Consider the following 19,428-nt stretch of genomic DNA (forward strand, 5'->3'; position numbering starts at 1 on the left):
AGTAGAGAACCCTAAAACAAGGCAAAAACTTAAAGGAGAACTGTAGTGAGAGGTATATGTAGGCTGCAATATTTCTTCCCATTTAAGCAATACCAGTTACATGGCTATCCAGCTGATCCTCTGCCTATAACACTTTCAGCCATAGACCCTGAACAAGCATACAACATATCAGGTGTTTCTGACATTATTATCCGATCTGACAAGATTAGCTGTATACTTGTTTCTTGTGTGATTCAGACACTACTTCATCCAAATAGCTCAGCAGGGCTGTCGGGCAACTGGTATTGGTTAAAAGTAAATAAATATGGCAGCCTCCATAAACCTCTCACTACAGTACTCCTTTAACATTTGGTCACCTGTAGACAAGTCCAACATGAATGGAATGCAGCCACTTCTCTGGAGCACTTGTTAAAAATACACAGTGAAAGCCATTTACACCATGAAAATTAAGAGTATGCGGCCATTCAGAGAAAAGCTCTTCATAAAGAGAATCTAAGGCCAAAAATAAAAATCCTCCGCAGGCTCCTCTATTTAAATCTCCCGCAGCAGGAGACTTCGGAAGTCTTCAGGAGCCCCAGTGGTACTGAAGAAGGGTGGCTCTGTACTGCGTACGTGTGAGTGCACAAGAGAGGACGCTCGCGCACAGTAGGAATCGCCCCGTCTTCGGGAGCCGGAGTTCTTCTGAAGACTTCAGAAGCCCACCCGCAGCGATACAGAGCAGTCTATGAACCATGCTTCGGAAACTGCTATTGGGGGAGAAAGCGCAGGAACGGCAGGACAAGGAGAGGAATGGGAAGGCTCTACAGGACCCAGAGCCTTCCCTCTCCTTAGGCGAGTATCTGGTTTTTTTTTTGGCTTCACTCATTTTGAGAACATTAGACAATTGTACTGCTCAGTGGAGAGAGGAGGGGGGTGAATTGCGGTGCAGGATTAATCGGTGGCAAGATATTCCACCAGCACCTTACCTAACCCATCTCTTAGGCCTGGAACCCACTGAAAACCGCAAACGCAAAACGCAACCGCTAGCGTTTTGTCTGAGCGGTTTGCAAGCGGATTCATGCGCGTTTTTGGTCGCGTTTTGCAACATTGTATTTTTTTCCCCAGCGGGTGCCTAGCGTTTTGCGTTTTTATACTGATTGGTCCTGTGAATTATTTTTCATTTTGTTACAGTGTGCTGAACCGCAAAACGCTAGCAAAACCGCTCAGTTTAGGTTTTGCTGAGCGTTTCTGCTAGCGTTTCAATACTTTACATTGAAGCGCTAACGCTCCCAAAATGCTGCAGGTCCTGCGTTTGCGTTTCTGGGAAACGCAAACGCTCCTGTGGAAGTTGCCCCATCCATTAACATTAGCCCAGCGTTTTGGCAAACTGCTAGCGTATCGCAGTGCTGCCAAAACGCTGCCAAAAGCGCTCCTGTGGGTTCCAGCCCTTACACTAACCCCCACACACACACCACCACCACCACAAACAGCCAATGTAGGGTTCGGCTACATAACAGCCAACCCCGGTCACCCCATCACTTAACCAAGCCAGTAGTAGCCTAACTTCGCTTGATGACTCCTCTGCCTATATCATGGGTTTAGCTAGTTGATAACCGAACCCCTGGTGCCACCTAAAACCCCTTGCCATTATTTGAAATTCAGCAACATGGTAGCCAAACTCTATGCACCACAGCCTACCCTTAACGTTAGCCAGATATGATAGCCGAAACCAACACCCCAATTCTACACACAGCGTCACTATAGCTGCAGTTAACGTTGTGGTCTATCCGCATGTCCGCACCAGGGCCCATATGCAATTAACTTTCTCCTGAGTTTTCTCCTGGGAGATAATCTTTCCAACTTCTTTTTAAAAATAAATTTTCAGCACTTTGCAATTGAAAAAGTACCAAAAGGTAGATGACAAAGTACTATTAAAATTATTTTGAGTATTTTCTCACTTGCCAGTGGTTTAAAAAGCATTTTATTTTCAAGGTATCAAAATATCACCTAGGGGAAAACTAAGGAAATTGCATATGGACCCAGATGTGCAATTCCACACCAGTCAAAATCGCTGGCTTGTGATCCCAAAAGACACAAAGGGTGAGTATATCAGGACAGAGCAGGTAATGCACCTAAAGGTGCCCACTAACGATACAATCTTGATTGTACAATCTTACCACTTCTATGTAATATGAGGAACTACCTAAACCAACCATTCAAAGTCAATTCATTCAGTTTACACTTCTGCTACAGAGATTTGGTAAGATTGTATCATTAGTGGACACCTTTAGAAGGCGTACGATCTGGTCACTGCTCCACCTCAAACCCTACCTAGTGCAGGGGCAATATTAATAGCAGCTTTTATAGGGCAGCTGCGTTTAAACCTGTAACAGCCAGTCTTCTGGGCACACATCTATACACAACATGTGATGGCTTAAAAGGGAAAGTAGCCAGAAGTTATTATACTGTAGATCATATCTCTATTATAAAACACTGGTCACAAGACCCGGGAGCAGCTGACTAGGCTGCTGGCTGCTTCTGCATCATCATGTTGTTTAACGTGCAAGGGGGCGGGGCACAGACAAAGCCATCTGAGAGGATCATAGCCTGGAGCTCTGCTAGTCTGCGCTGTAGAAAGCATCTGGTGCATTGGTGCTTGATCATTTTTAAGCGGTTTTGTTTGACAACAGCTGATCAAGCATTTTAAATGAGGGTTAAAAAAATAAAAATTGTCTAGAGTTGGGCTTCAAAGTCTAGTTAAACCCAATGGCTACATTCACACCAAGTCATTGCGTCGGACATGGTTATGTTTGCATCAGCGCAGTGCGGTGGAATCCAACAGCATAATGCAATGCATGCAGTGAGGTACTCCAAAATATGCGCTTTAACACTTAGAGTGAAACATACACTGAGAGGCCGAAAAATTAGAGACACCCGCTAATAAGTTGGTTTACCTTTAGCTCTGATCACAGCAGATATTCTTCTTGACTTGGAATCAAAAAGATGCGTTGCTGAGTAATGTTGGTCCATGTTGACATAATGGCAGCTCTAAGTTAGGTCAGATTGGAAGGTGGCGTTTCCAAGCTTTGAAGTGATCATTCAACTTAGTACCACCAATGCTCAATAGGATTGAGGTCAGTGGACTGAGCTGGCCATGGAAGCAGGTTAAACTCTGGATTGATGTTCCTCAAACCAATGTGAGGACTGGAACCCACTGCAAATCACAAACCGATATCACGTGCGTTTTTTTTTAAGCGATTTCATGAGCGTTTTCCAGCGATTTTGGAAGCGATTTTGAAAAATGTGTGAGCTTTTTGCCAGCAATTGTGATTGCTATTAGCGATTTTAATTCTGATTGGTTGTTTCAAATGATTTTTTTTTTTTTACAGTTTGCAGTAATTTAAAAATCACACACAAGTCGCTGTGTGTAGCGATTCATGAGCGATTTGCCAGTGCTTAAATACTTTATATTGAAGCGCAAACAGCCCCAAAATGCTGCATGTCCTGCAATTGGGATTTAGCTAATCACTACTGTTGAATTTGTTCCATCCATTTACATTAGCTGAGCGGTTAAGTAAATCGCCGGATATTTAAAGCGATGCCTAAACGCTCAAAAAAAGCGCTCTAGTGGGTTCCAGCCCTGAGACTGACTGAACACGGTGTCAAGGGCCCACAACAGGAGTCTTTTCCTATTTTTCTGTGATGCCAAAGGCACTCTTCATGGTCTCCTGCTGCTGAAGCCCATCCTTTGCTAAGTCCGTCTTGTAGTGTGTAGGGATATGCTTTGTGATGCACCTGCATTGAATTCAACTGTAATGTGTCATGTTCTTGCCCTTCAGGTTGCTGCGGTCTACTACTTGGGGGTAAGTATACCACTACCTTCCTTTGAATTGATTTTTAGTTTTACGCTCCCCTGGTGCCTCTGTTTCTTGGTGGAGAGGTGCATCCCCTAAAGTTCCTACTACAGAGTGACTTCTTAATCCTGAGTGAGGGCAGGTTTATATCTCCCCACCTGCCTACATAGTGGTTACCTTGGGGTGAGCCAGTATTACTCCTACTTCATTGACATCTGATGCTACACTTGATTGTGACATATTACACTCTCGGCTCTTTTGTCTTACGTAGTTTTACAATTACTGTATATACCGGCGAATAAAACGACCCCCCCCCCCCCCAACTTTTCCATTTAAAATACAGAGTTTGGGATATAATCTTCCAATGCACACCAAATCAAAATTAAAAAAAAAAATCATATCCTGGTGCTATGTATGAACAGATACTGGTGCTGTACTATATGTGGTACCCAGTATATAGGCGATTGACTGGTTGGATTGGTCAACTCTCCATAAGCAGATTGGTCAGCTCTCCCTGTCTCCCTGTTTATCAGAGCAATATGGAAGAATAGATCGCGCTGTGCCCATAAAACACGCCTCTTTCACCCGTCGGCCCACCCTTGTACCCTATTTGCCTCCTTCTCTGCCTCTCAGATCTCGCTCATGTTCGCCTGCACCGCTTCACTACAGTCCTCAGCAGCGAGGTCTGAGAGGCGGTAAGACGACGTATAACCCGGCATCAATGACACCTGGCGTATAAGACGCCCCCTGACTTTTCAGATGATTTTCAAGGGTTAAAAAGTAGTCTTATACGCCAGAATATACAGAACAAGAGATGCCAGACTACATTAACCAGCAAACCTGCACAATGGCCTCACGTCAATAAGCATCATTGCATTCGGAAATGTAGAAAACAGCCAATTCACCTAACCTATAACCACACTACAAAATAAAATTAATGACTTGTGAGGTCAATTACCTATTTGTGCGGTAAATAACTCAGGAAATGTCAAGAAATTGCAATTCACAAACATTAAAGCCGTAAATCAAGCTAAAGTGTTCATCAGAATAGGAAGAGTCACACAGCCATGCTTCTCACCCCATTTGGTCTGATAGTTCAGAGGGCGGGACTTCAGAAGGCAGAGCAGGAGAAAGACATTTTAAAAGGCTTTTCTGTATCCCTTTAGATGTACATATCTGTATACTGGTATACAGAAGAGCTCCCTCTGGTGGCTGCAGCACATCTAAAGGGATGCCGGGGATGCACTGGACAGAACAACCCTTACTAATGCACACCACTTTTGTGAAGACTAAGGCATTGTTCACATTGCGTTCCGCTCGTGTTAGCGTTCTAGTTGGGCTTTGTCGCAATTTTTTTTCAGATTCCTGGCACTTGGGTGGGTGTTCCGTTTTTTTGTGAAAAGTGCTTTTCTAAGCGCTTTTCCCGAGCGGTTTTTTTACTTCACTCCCTGACGCAAGTCAGGAAGTGAACTCTTTGACCCGGAAAATAATGTATTTATTCTTAAAAACGCAAACGTAATCACACTGAGATTTTTTGAGCGTTTCGCGTTTTTCTTATACCCTCCATTGAGGCGGAACTGCCTCAAAATTGGTACATGCAACGCTTTTCTGAGCGGATCGGAAACGAACCGCTTAAATGTGAACTGTCTCAAAGAATCATTGCACAAGTGCTTTCAGGGCGATTTTGAAAAAAAAAAAATCGGCAGCTCTTAAAACAAAACAAAACAAAAAAAAAAAAAATCACAAAGCGCCTCTTGTGAACGAGCCCTTACAGCTTCTTGCTTACTAATTACTGTACATGCAGGAAATCTTAGTGAATTTGGGAAAAAAAAATAAGTGTAAAAATAACAAATGCAGCATTTTACCGACCTAAATTATTTTACCAAACTGTCAATAGTGAATTGAGGCCAATGTCGCAGAACTAAAAACAAAATAGTTGGGAGAGAAAGAATGCAACATTGCTAATGGAAATTTCATATCCCAAGTACAAAAATTCACACCAGACTGTGACAATTCTCTTTCTCAATCAACGGCTGCTACTCTGTCATCACTTTGCACTGCAGACTGACTCAATGGAGGAACGTTTCCTCTCTGCTCTTAGCTCAGTTAAAACAAAACTAGAGGGAACTCAGGGCTTCTTCACACCATGAGAGATTTTTTTTTAGCACTAGCGATTTAAAAAAGCGCTTCTGCACTGTTGCTCTATGTGAGTGTTCTTACATAAGCAATGAGCTTTCTATAAAATCGTAAATGCAGCTCCTGCACCATTTTCTGAGCGTTTGCGATTTCCCTATACTTTGTATTGAATCGCAAAGCACTTGAAAAAGCACTTTGAAAAGCAATTTCCCGAGCGCTTAAATTAACAAATACATTGTATTTATTTATTTACGGGTCAAAGAGTTCACTTCCTGACTGACGTCAGGAAGTGAAAAAAAATCCTCTCCACACGCTTTAAAAAAAAAAAAAAAAAAAAAAAAAAAAATCACTGTATAAAATCGCTCAGCGCTTTTGGCAGCGCTGGCGATTTATAGTGTGAACAAGGCCTCAATCTCATTTACTCAGCCATACAAAAGGAGAGCTCCAAGCATGCAGGGAGTGCTGGGTTGTCTAATGCTGGGAATACACAATGACATTTTTCAGCAGATTTACTGTCCGATTGATTTTCCGATCAATTTCCATTCACTACTATGAGAAATCGATCAGACGAGCGATCGAAAAATCAGATCGGACATGTCGGAAATTATCTATCGAACCATCTATCTGCCAAAAAATCTCATGGTGTATTCCCAGCATTACTGCACCAATCCAGCATGGTCTGAAAGCGATGTGAAAGTTGAGGCCCGGATTAGTGAGGTTGTGGAAGTTTAAATGAAAATAAATACTCTATAGCTTCCAAGTCCCTGAAACGAGCCTGCAGGTGAATATGCCTGAGGCAGCCAGCTCAATGTTTGTATTAAGGGGGCCATACACTAGGCGAACAACCAACCAATCGACCATCCAATTCAATTATTATAATCAAATTGGATGAAAATTGGTGCTGCCAAGTGCATGCCCGACCAACAAAGCGACCAATTTCGAGACAGAAATTGGCCGCACGGTCGATCGCGCATGTTGGAAAATTTCGGGCCGAGGTTGGTTGGTAGGGTGCGCGGCGGTACGGCGGCCGATTTGCAAACGAGCGACGAGACGACGAATCCCCTGCCGCTGCAATGTATAAATGTATGCAGTGTGTAGTGCATTTATACATTACCTGTCCGGTGTCAGCCTCCACGCGGTTTCTGTCCATCTCCGGGTTCTGCAAACACGCAGGCTGCATTCTGATGTAACAAAGGCGCATATCGGCTGACGTCAGACGCTATGCGCCGCCAGTGTGTGTGTGGCTGTTACCCGGCGAGATGGACGAACACCGTGCGGAAGCTGCTACAGGACAGGTAATGTAAAAATGCACTACACTACTTACATTTATACATTTTGGGGGCAACGGCGGGGCGGACGCGGCAGCTCAGCCGATTCCTTGATGATTTCATGCTGAAATCGGACGGGAATCGGCCTGTAGTGTATGGGCAGATCTGCCCATACTCGTTCTAATGTATGGGCACCTTTAGGTTCAGGACCCTGTAAAGAGAGGCACACCAGAGTAAAGACAATAACTGGGAAACAGCAACTTCCATATAGAAGAATTAGAATGTGCCACATCTCAGGGATGACAGGTCCTCTGGCAGCTTCCTGCTGTCACAGTCAATCTCCCTGCAGTCTCCTCACATGAGGGAAGTTTACTGGCAGTCTAGAGTCTCTGGCCAACGTCCCATGTGTGACTGTCACTGGGATCTATTTCAGATTGGTCCGCCGCCCTGGTAATAATATTACACTTCCCTGCAGTCACCCTGACACGCACTGTGACATGACGGGCGACAATACAACACAGGGTGAGAGGGCCTCCCAGACAGGAAATGGGAAAGACAGAGTTAATACAGTGCAAGGCTCTCAAAGGAAACTGCGCCACTCCCAGGGCAGCAATATCACTGGCCGTTTACTGGGGAACTTCACTTATTCTGCAATCCAGCGACACCAACTAGCTGCAATCCAAATATACAGTCAGGTCCATAAAAATTGGGACAAACACAATTCTAACATTTATGGCTCTGTACACAACCACAATGGATTTGAAAGGAACACAATGTGCTTTACAGGGAACCTAAACTGAGAAGGATATAAATTTTTCCTTTTAAAATACCAGTTGTCCGACTCTCCTGCTGATCCTGTGTCTCTAATACTTTTAGCCACAGCCCCTGAACAAGCATGCAGATCAGGTGCTCTGACTGAAGTCAGACTGGATTAGCTGCATGCTTGTTTCAGGTGTGTGATTCAGCCACTACTGCATCCAAAGAGTAGTAGGAGTGCCAAGTAAATGGTATTGTTTAAAAGGTAACATCCATATCCCTCTCAGTTTAGGTTCCCTTTAACTGCAGACTGTCAGCTTTAATTTGAGGGCATCTACATCTTAGATTAGGTGAACAGTGTAGGAATTACAACAGTTTGCATATGTGCCGCCCACTTGTTAAGGGACGAAAAGTAATGGGACAGAATAATATTCATAAATCAAACTTTCAATTTGTAATAATTGGTTGTAAATCCTTTGCAGTCAATTACAGCCTGAAGTCTGGAACGCATAGACATCACCAGACGCTGGGTTTCATCCCTGGTGATGCTCTGCCAGGCCTCTACTGCAACTGTCTTCAGTTCCTGCTTGTTCTTGGGGCATTTTCCCTTCAGTTTTGTCTTCAGCAAGTGAAATGCATGCTCAGTCGGTTTCAGGTCAGGTGATTGACTTGGCCATTGCATACCATTCCACTTCTTTCCCTTCAAAAACTCTTTGGTTGCTTTTGCTGTATGCTTTGGGTCATTGTCCATCTGCACTATGTAGTGCCATCCAATGAGTTCTGAAGCAGTTGGCTGAATATTGCCCGAAACACTTCTGAATTCATCCTGCTGCTTTTGCCAAAGTCAGCAATCAAGAGAATACTTCACTAGAGTGAATACAGAGGGTTCACCACAAGATGTAAACCATTGGTGAGCCTCAAAAACAGGAAGGTTAGATTAGTGTTTGCCAAACAACATCTAGAAAGCCTTCACAGTTCTGGAACAACATCCTATGAACAGATGAGCCCAAAATCAACTTGTACCAGAGTAACGGGAAGAGAAGAGTATGGAGAAGGAAAGGAACTGCTCATGATCCTAAGCATACCACATCATTACTGAAGCATGATGGTGGTAGTGTCATGACATGGGCATGTATGGCTGCCAATGGAACTGGTTATCTTGTATTTATTGATGTGACTTCTGACAAAAGCAGCAGGGTGAATTCAGAAGCGTTTTGGGCAATATTATCTGTTCATATTCAGCCAAATGCTTCAGAACTCATTGGACGGCACTTCACAGTGCAGATGGACAATGACCCATAGCATACTGCAAAAGCAACTTAAGATTTTTTGAAGGGAAAGAAGTGGAATGGTATGCAACGGCCAAGTCAATCAACTGACCTGAATCCGACTGATCATGCATTTCACTTGCTGAAGACAAAACTGAAGGGAAAATGCCCCAAGAACAAGCAGGAACTGAAGACCGTTGCAGTAGAGGCCTGGCAGAGCATCCCCAGGGATGAAACCCAGCGTCTGGTGATGTGTATGTGTTTGAGACTTCAGGCTGTAATTAACTGCAAAGGATTTGCAACCAAGTATAAAAAATTGAATGTTTGATTTAGTATTATGTATATGAGAAAAAAAATCATGCGCACCTTCCGTTCGTTGCTCGTGTGTTTGACAGTGGACAATATCCAAATGTCTGGAACTTACATCACATCAACATGATAGTGATGGCCTTTATAGCAGCCATGGTGGTGCAGGTGGGTGGCAGGTAACGGGGGACAACCGACGGCCGTTTCGTGTCAAACCAACACTTGGTCACGCTGCGTTCCACCGTTTATGATTTATTATTATTACTGCTACACTCATCTAAAGGATTATTAGGAACACCATACTAATACAGTGTATGACCCCCTTTTGCCTTCAGAACTGCCTTAATTCTACGTCCTATTGATTCAAAAAGGTGCTGAAAGCATTCTTTAGAAATGTTGGCCCATATTGATAGGATAGCATCTTGCAGTTGATGGAGATTTGTGGGATGCACATCCAGGGCATGAAGCTCATGTTCCATCACATCCCAAAGATGCTCTATTGGGTTGAGCTTAGGTGACTGTGGGGCCATTTTAGGACAGTGAACTCATTGTCATGTTCAAAAAACCAATTTGAAATGATTTGAGCTTTGTGACATGGTGCATTATCCTGCTGGAAGTAGCCATCAGAGGATGGGTACATGGTGGTCATGAAGGGATGGACATGGGCAGAAACAATGCTCAGGGATCCCGAAGCATTTAAACGATGCCCAATTATCACTAAGGGGCCTAAAGTGTGCCAAGAAAACATCCCCCACATCATTACACCACCACCACCAGCCTGCGCAGTGGTAACAAGGCATGATGGATCCATGTTCTCATTCTGTTTACACCAAATTCTGACTATCAAGACTCATCAGACCAGGCAACATTTTTCCAGTCTTCAACTGTCCAATTTTGGTGAGCTCATGCAAATTGTAGCCTCTTTTTTTCGTATTTGTAGTGGAGATGAGTGGTATCCGGCGGGGTCTTTTGCTGTTGTAGCCCATCCGCCTCAAGGTTGTGCGTGTTGTGGCTTCACAAATGCTTTGCTGCATACCTCGCTTGTAACGTGGTTATTTCAGTCAATGTTGCTCTTCTATCAGCTGGAATCAGTCTGCCCATTCTCCTCTGACCTCTAGTATTAACAAAGCATTTTTTCCCACAGGACTGCCGCATACTGGATGTTTTTCCCTTTTCACACCATTCTTTGTAAACCCTAGAAATTGTTGTGCGTGAAAATCCCAGTAACTGAGCAGATTGTGAAATACTCAGACCGGCCCGCCTGGCACCAACAACCATGCCACACTCAAATTTGCTTAAATCGCCCTTCTTTCCCATTCTGACATTCAGTTTGGAATTCAGGAGATTGTCTTGACCAGGACCACACCCCTAAACGCATTAAAGCAACTGCCATGTGATTGGTTGATTAGATACCTGCATTAATGAGAAATTGAACAGGTGTTCCTAATAAGCCTTTAGGTGTGAGTATTATTATTATTATTATTATTATTATTATTATTTCCCATTACTTTTGGTCCATTTTGCATATGTGGGAGGGTAATTCCTACACAGTTTACCTAATTTGGATGTGAATACCCTCAAATTAAAGTGTACAGTCTGCAGTTAAAAACATTGTGTTTGTTTAATTTCAAATCCATTGCAGTTATCTATAGAGTGCAAAATGTTGGAATTGTGTTGATGTCCCAATATTTAGGGACCTGACTGTATTAAACCTTCAACTGACCACAATCCAAAACATGAACAAGCTGCAATCCACTTACATCAAACTCTAACCGTCTACAATCCATCGACAAACACACCAATTAACCGCAATCCACCAAAACCAACCAGCTGCAATCTGCTGACAGACACGCCATGCAGCCTCAATCTGCTGACAGACACGCCATGCAGCCTCAATCTGCTGACAGACACGCCATGCAGCCTCAATCTGCTGACAGACACGCCATGCAGCCTCAATCTGCTGACAGACACGCCATGCAGCCTCAATCTGCTGACAAACACGTCATGCAGCCACAATCTGCTGACAAACACGTCATGCAGCCACAATCTGCTGACAAACATACCACGCAGCCGCAATCTGCTGACAAACACGCCACGCAGCCGCAATCTGCTGATAAACACGCCACGCAGCCTCAATCTGATGACAGACACGCCATGCAGCCACAGTCTGCTGACAAACACACCATGCAGCCTCAATCTGCTGACAGACACGCCATGCAGCCTCAATCTGCTGACAGACACGCCATGCAGCCTCAATCTGCTGACAGACACGCCATGCAGCCTCAATCTGCTGACAGACACGCCATGCAGCCGCAATCTGCTGACAGACACGCCATGCAGCCTCAATCTGCTGACAGACACGCCATGCAGCCTCAATCTGCTGACAGACACGCCATGCAGCCTCAATCTGCTGACAGACACGCCATGCAGCCTCAATCTGCTGACAGACACGCCATGCAGCCTCAATCAGCTGACAGACACGCCATGCAGCCTCAATCTGCTGACAGACACGCCATGCAGCCTCAATCTGCTGACAGACGCCATGCAGCCTCAATCTGCTGACAGACACGCCATGCAGCCTCAATCTGCTGACAGACACGCCATGCAGCCTCAATCTGCTGACAGACACGCCATGCAGCCTCAATCTGCTGACAGACACGCCATGCAGCCTCAATCTGCTGACAGACACCCCATGCAGCCTCAATCTGCTGAAAAACACGCCATGCAGCCTCAATCTACTGACAAACACGCCATGCAGCCACAATCTGCTGATAAACATGCCATGCAGCCACAGTCTGCTGACAAACACGCCATGCAGCCACAATCTGCTGATAAACATGCCATGCAGGCAGCCACAGTCTGCTGACAAACACACCATGCAGCCACAATCTGCTGACAAACACGCCATGCAGCCTCAATCTGCTGACAAACACACCACGCAGCCGCAATCTGCTGACAAACACGCCATGCAGCCTCAATCTGCTGACAAACACGCCATGCAGCCACAATCTGCTGATAAACACGCCATGCAGCCACAATCTGCTGACAAACACGCCATGCATCCTCAATCTGCTGACAAACACACCATGCATCCTCAATCTGCTGACAAACACACCATGCAGCCACAACCTGCTGACAAACACATCATGCAGCCACAATTCACCCAACACCAGCCACACAGCGAACTGATATCAACAAGCCACAATTCTACAGACTTGAACACACCAACCAGTCAATCCACCAATCAGCCACAATCCATTGAAAATTACAGCCGCCAGCCACAAGCCACCAAATACTCACCAGCTACAATCTACCAATATTCACAAACCAAATTGCAATCCTCAGATATTGGAACCAAAAAGTTACAGTCCAACAGCGGCACACAAACTAGTTACAATCCATCACCATGAACACACCAACCAGTTACAATCCACTGATAACACACACACCAGCGACATTCCACTGACAACAAAACAGCCAGCCACAATTCACTGACATTAGTGTCAACCAGCTGGAATCTACTGACATTACCAACCAGTTAGAATCCACCAACATCAATATACAAACCAGATATAATGCAAACATACATACTAATAAGGTGCAGTCCATCAACACACCAACCAGTTACAATCCACTGACATCAACTCACAAAGCAGTTACAATCCATCAGAACCAACCAGCTGCAATCTACCGACAAAATACTAATATCGATATACAAACCAACTACAATCCACCAATAAACAAACCACTTTAAATCCAGTGACAACACACCAACCAGATGCAATCCACCGACCTCAATACACCAACAAGTTCCAATCCACTGACATCATCACTCCAGCCAGTCACAATGCACTGGCTTGGTGTAATTACCTTCTTAAAACAGAAGGAAATTTGCAATAATTCAGTTATAAATGAACATTTGTGGTTACCCACAATGCACTACTACTAAATATGCAAATTATCCCTTTTCGCCCTTGTTAAGCCAAGCAAGCATCCAGAACCGCTGGTATATGGCAAGCCTATAGCTTTAAGTTTTACACAGCCATATCAAACCCACATGTAGACAGCCTGTTTCGGACTTTTGGTCCTCATCAGTACATGGCAGGGATTGATAAGGCTGTATGAAAAAAGGCTTGGACGAGTACAACAGAGTTAGGGCTGGTTCAGACGGACGTTTGCAGAGCGTTTACAGCCAGCGTTCAGGGCTTGGTGTTAAACGCTCCCATTCAAGTGAATGAGAGCGTTTGTACCAAGCTTTCAAGCGCGTTTACACAAACGCGGCGTTTGGGTCCCGATTTTCCCTGGCGTTCAAGGAGCCCCTGGAAGCTACATGTAGCTTCCAGGGGAGGTTAACCGCGACGGCTAATGTTCCCCTAGGGGAAGAAAAAACGCGACCGCATCCAAACGCACACGAACGCTGCTGAACGCGACGCCAGCAAACGCAACGCCTCCAAACGTCCGTCTGAACCAGCCCTAACTAAGCAGCTCAGGGTGACCCAGACTACTAGGAATGTGTAGGGGGATAAAAGGGACCAAAAAGCACTCTTACTAAAAAAGCAAAGCTTGGTGTAATTGCCTTCTTAAAACAGAAGGAAACTGGCAGCACACAAACCTTCTACAGCCCACCAATACTACCAATATAGTTCCTCAATGCATCCAACAATGCTTCACAAGTCTGTGGGTAAAAGGTAATGACAGGGAAAATAAAGGGAAAGCTGATGACTTCACTGCTTTGCAACATTATCAGCCTGGCCAAGGCTACATGCAGCGTCCCAAATACACCTCGGTTAATATGTAACAGCTGTGAATCACGTGTAGATATGCTGCGAGAAGATACAATAGTCTGTCAAAGCCGAAAATAACTTCAGTCCAAGAGGAACAGATTTATTGCCAACAGCTGACTTCCTGTTAACTAATCTCCAATTCTTTATCGCTAAAGAGGCTGCCTGATGTTATTAGCCAATTCAGCCATGTACTTTTGGGTCAGATAAACACATATGTCCCATGTGTGGAACTGAGCACACTGAAGAGTGCACAACTGGTTAACATATGTCCCTTGACCCCACCCCCTCCACCAATGAGAGCGGCCGAAGCTCAGATGAAGAAGAGACAGATGGTGGGAGCTCAGCGGCCAGATGTGCCGTCAGCACCGCTAATAGCCCAATTTATTAGCTGTGTCTCAGTCACAACAATCTCACAGCGGTGGCTGGGGGAAGGTATTTTCAGCGCACGCAGGCTGCCATTATACCACACAACTCTGTACATGAAGAAAACACAGCAATCTATACAGAGCAAAACAAGACATAAAATAGCGACAACTAAAACTACCAATAACCACACCGCCACGATATACTGTATGTATCGCCACAGTGTTGGCGATAGAAAACTTGGTGAGAATCTTTGGTTTGAAAAAGAGAAAACAGACAAATAGCAGTATTTAAGTGCCCATTAATGGTACAATCTCCCGACTGATCGATTGGATACCATTAATGTTGCCAATCAATGATGAGCAATTCTTTTATCGATCATTCCATTGATCCAAATTTTGGACCGATTATTTTAGTCTACTCGGATTGCTTATCATTTTCCTCTCCTTTGGTGGTACCGAACAATCGCTTCGGATCGATTGCATCAATCGGATGTTGCCTGTTGTACAAAATTGGATTGTTTAAAGGACAACTGAAGCGAGAGGGATATGGAGGCTGCCATATTTATTTCCTTTTAAGCAATACCAGTTGCCTGGCTGTCCTGCTGATCCTCTGCCTCTATAATGCTGGATACACACCATGCGTTTCCGCGTCAAATGCGTCCGTCGATACGATTATTTCCGAGCGCATTTCGATGATTTATAGGTCGACTGCCATGTAAAGTATGGCAAATCGACCTAACAATCCATCGAAACGTGAATCGGACACAGTGTTCTCCCCAGGCTCTTTTAGCCGGGTGCTCCACCCGGCTAGATTTTGTGACCACCCGGCTGTCATCGGCTCACCTCCTCACCTCCTCCTATGCTGTAAGCAGAGTTGCCCTGCATTTTCAACTCGCCCCACCCGGCTACTTTTTCATGCCACCCGGCTACTATTTCATGCCACCCAGCTGGAAAAAAATCCTGGGGAGAACACTGGGACATGTCGGAAATAATCGAATCGATGCGTATCGACGGACGCAACGAACGCGGAAACGCATGGTGTGTATCCAGCATAGCCATAGACCCTGAACAAGCATACAGCAAATCAGGCGTTTCTGACATTATCAGAGCTGACAAGATTAGCTGCATGCCGGTTTCCAAAGTGATTGAAATGCTGATTCAGCCACAGTGATCAACAGGGCTGCCAGTCAACTGGTATTGCTTAAAAGGGAACTAAAGATGGCCATACACTTATAGATTTGTAGCAGATTCGACCATGAGATAGATTTCTGTCAGATGCCTGTCTAGTCGAATATCACAGGAATCTGATGTGTGCCACAAACTAGGAACAGAATGAAATCTTTTGGAAAGCTATTGAAAATATATCAAAATGCATTACTGCACCATTAGATCCAATGCAACTCTATTGGCCATCAATCTGCTGCCAGCAGCATATCGACCTAGATTTTCCATCCTGTCAGATAGATCAAATCCATCGATTTGATGATTTAAAAAAAAATTGTTTTCCAATCGATCGATTCTATAGAATCGATGCTCCTGCCCACTACTCACAGTACAAACCTACAGGGCCGTCCCACAATCCTCTGCTCCCACCATGCTCCTGCCCACTACTCACAGTACACGCCTACAGGGCCGTCCCACAATCCTCTGCTCCCATCATGCTCCTGCCCACTACTCACAGTACAAACCTACAGGCCCGTCCCACAAACCTCTGCTCCCATCCTGCTCCTGCCCACTACTCACAGTACAAACCTACAGGCCCATCCCACAATCTTCTGCTCCTATCATGCTCCTGACCACTACTCACAGTACAAACCTATATGGCCGTCCCACAATCCTCTGCTCCCATCATGCTCCTGCTTACTACTCACAGTACTAGCCTACAGGCACGTCCCACAATCCTCTGCTCCAATCATGCTCCTGCCCATTACTCACAGTACTAGCCTACAGGCCAGTCCCACAATCCTCTGCTCCAATCATGTTCCTGTCCACTACTCACAGTACAAACCTGCAGGGCCGTCCCACAATCCTCTGCTCCCACCATGCTCCTGCCCACTACTCACAGTACACACCTACAGGGCCGTCCCACAATCCTCTGCTCCCATCATGCTCCTGCCCACTACTCACAGTACAAACCTACAGGCCCGTCCCACAAACCTCTGCTCCCATCCTGCTCCTGCCCACTACTCACAGTACAAACCTACAGGGCTGTTCCCACAATCTTCTGCTCCCACCATGCTCCTGCCCACTACTCACAGTACAAACCTACGGGGCTGTCCTACAATCCTCTGCTCCCACCATGCTCCTGCCCACTACTCACAGTACTAGCCTACAGGCACGTCCCACAATCCTCTGCTCCAATCATGTTCCTGTCCACTACTCACAGTACAAACCTGCAGGGCCGTCCCACAATCCTCTGCTCCCACCATGCTCCTGCCCACTACTCACAGTACACACCTACAGGGCCGTCCCACAATCCTCTGCTCCCATCATGCTCCTGCCCACTACTCACAGTACAAACCTACAGGCCCGTCCCACAAACCTCTGAGTAGTGGGCAGGAGCATGATGGGAGCAGAGGATTGTGGGACGGCCCTGTAGGTGTGTACTGTGAGTAGTGGGCAGGAGCATGGTGGGAGCAGAGGATTGTGGGACGGCCCTGCAGGTTTGTACTGTGAGTAGTGGACAGGAACATGATTGGAGCAGAGGATTGTGGGACGTGCCTGTAGGCTAGTACTGTGAGTAGTGGGCAGGAGCATGGTGGGAGCAGAGGATTGTAGGACAGCCCCGTAGGTTTGTACTGTGAGTAGTGGGCAGGAGCATGGTGGGAGCAGAAGATTGTGGGAACAGCCCTGTAGGTTTGTACTGTGAGTAGTAAGCAGGAGCATGATGGGAGCAGAGGATTGTGGGACGGCCATATAGGTTTGTACTGTGAGTAGTGGTCAGGAGCATGATAGGAGCAGAAGATTGTGGGAACAGCTCTGTAGGTTTGTACTGTGAGTAGTGGGCAGGAGCAGGATGGGAGCAGAGGTTTGTGGGACGGGCCTGTAGGTTTGTACTGTGAGTAGTGGGCAGGAGCATGGTGGGAGCAGAGGATTGTGGGATGGGCCTGTAGGTTTGTACTGTGAGTAGTGGGCAGGAGCAGGATGGGAGCAGAGGTTTGTGGGACGGGCCTGTAGGTTTGTACTGTGAGTAGTAAGCAGGAGCATGATGGGAGCAAAGGATTGTGGGACGGTCCTAAAGGTTTGTACTGTGAGTAGTGGACAGGAACATGATTGGAGCAGAGGATTGTGGGACTGGCCTGTAGGCTAGTACTGTGAGTAGTGGGCAGGAGCATGATGGGAGCAGAGGATTGTGGGATGGCCCTGTAGGCTAGTACTGTGAGTAGTGGGCAGGAGCATGGTGGGAGCAGAGGATTGTAGGACAGCCCCGTAGGTTTGTACTGTGAGTAGTGGGCAGGAGCATGGTGGGAGCAGAAGATTGTGGGAACAGCCCTGTAGGTTTGTACTGTGAGTAGTGGGCAGGAGCAGGATGGGAGCACAGTACAAACCTACAGGGCTGTTCCCACAATCTTCTGCTCCCACCATGCTCCTGCCCACTACTCACAGTACAAACCTACGGAGCTGTCCTACAATCCTCTGCTCCCACCATGCTCCTGCCCACTACTCACAGTACTAGCCTACAGGCCAGTCCCACAATCCTCTGCTCCAATCATGTTCCTGTCCACTACTCACAGTACAAACCTTTAGGACCGTCCCACAATCCTTTGCTCCCATCATGCTCCTGCTTACTACTCACAGTACAAACCTACAGGCCCGTCCCACAAACCTCTGCTCCCATCCTGCTCCTGCCCACTACTCACAGTACAAACCTACAGGCCCATCCCACAATCCTCTGCTCCCACCATGCTCCTGCCCACTACTCACAGTACAAACCTACAGGCCCGTCCCACAAACCTCTGCTCCCATCCTGCTCCTGCCCACTACTCACAGTACAAACCTACAGGGCTGTTCCCACAATCTTCTGCTCCTATCATGCTCCTGACCACTACTCACAGTACAAACCTATATGGCCGTCCCACAATCCTCTGCTCCCATCATGCTCCTGCTTACTACTCACAGTACAAACCTACAGGGCCGTCCCACAATCCTCTGCTCCCACCATGCTCCTGCCCACTACTCACAGTACAAACCTACGGGGCTGTCCCACAATCCTCTGCTCCCACCATGCTCCTGCCCACTACTCACAGTACTAGCCTACAGGCACGTCCCACAATCCTCTGCTCCCATCATGCTCCTGCCCATTACTCACAGTACTAGCCTACAGGCCAGTCCCACAATCCTCTGCTCCAATCATGTTCCTGTCCACTACTCACAGTACAAACCTTTAGGACCGTCCCACAATCCTCTGCTCCCACCATGCTCCTGCCCACTACTCACAGTACACACCTACAGGGCCGTCCCACAATCCTCTGCTCCCATCATGCTCCTGCCCACTACTCTCAGTACAAACCTACAGGCCCGTCCCACAAACCTCTGCTCCCATCCTGCTCCTGCCCACTACTCACAGTACAAACCTACAGGGCTGTTCCCACAATCTTCTGCTCCCATCATGCTCCTGCCCACTACTCACAGTACAAACCTACGGGGCTGTCCTACAATCCTCTGCTCCCACCATGCTCCTGCCCACTACTCACAGTACAGACCTACGGGGC

At 46.3% G+C, this 19,428-nt stretch overlaps 1 protein-coding gene and 1 long non-coding RNA gene across 7 annotated transcripts in view; one reads left to right on the top strand and one right to left on the bottom strand.

Annotated features, from left to right (window-relative positions):
- The window catches only part of SPAG9 (sperm associated antigen 9), a 171,581-nt gene that overhangs the window by 124,321 nt on the left and 27,832 nt on the right, over positions 1 to 19,428 (bottom strand). The window lies entirely within an intron of this gene.
- LOC137541367 (uncharacterized) overlaps positions 1 to 19,428 on the top strand; it is an 84,322-nt gene that overhangs the window by 3,481 nt on the left and 61,413 nt on the right. For all 3 annotated transcript variants that reach the window (XR_011025136.1, XR_011025134.1, XR_011025135.1), the window contains exon 2: positions 3,819 to 3,842. This is a non-coding gene — a long non-coding RNA (uncharacterized lncRNA). The remainder of the gene's footprint in view (positions 1 to 3,818; positions 3,843 to 19,428) is intronic.

This window comes from Hyperolius riggenbachi, chromosome 12, assembly GCF_040937935.1.
Source record: "Hyperolius riggenbachi isolate aHypRig1 chromosome 12, aHypRig1.pri, whole genome shotgun sequence".
Classification (NCBI taxonomy): domain Eukaryota; kingdom Metazoa; phylum Chordata; class Amphibia; order Anura; family Hyperoliidae; genus Hyperolius; species Hyperolius riggenbachi.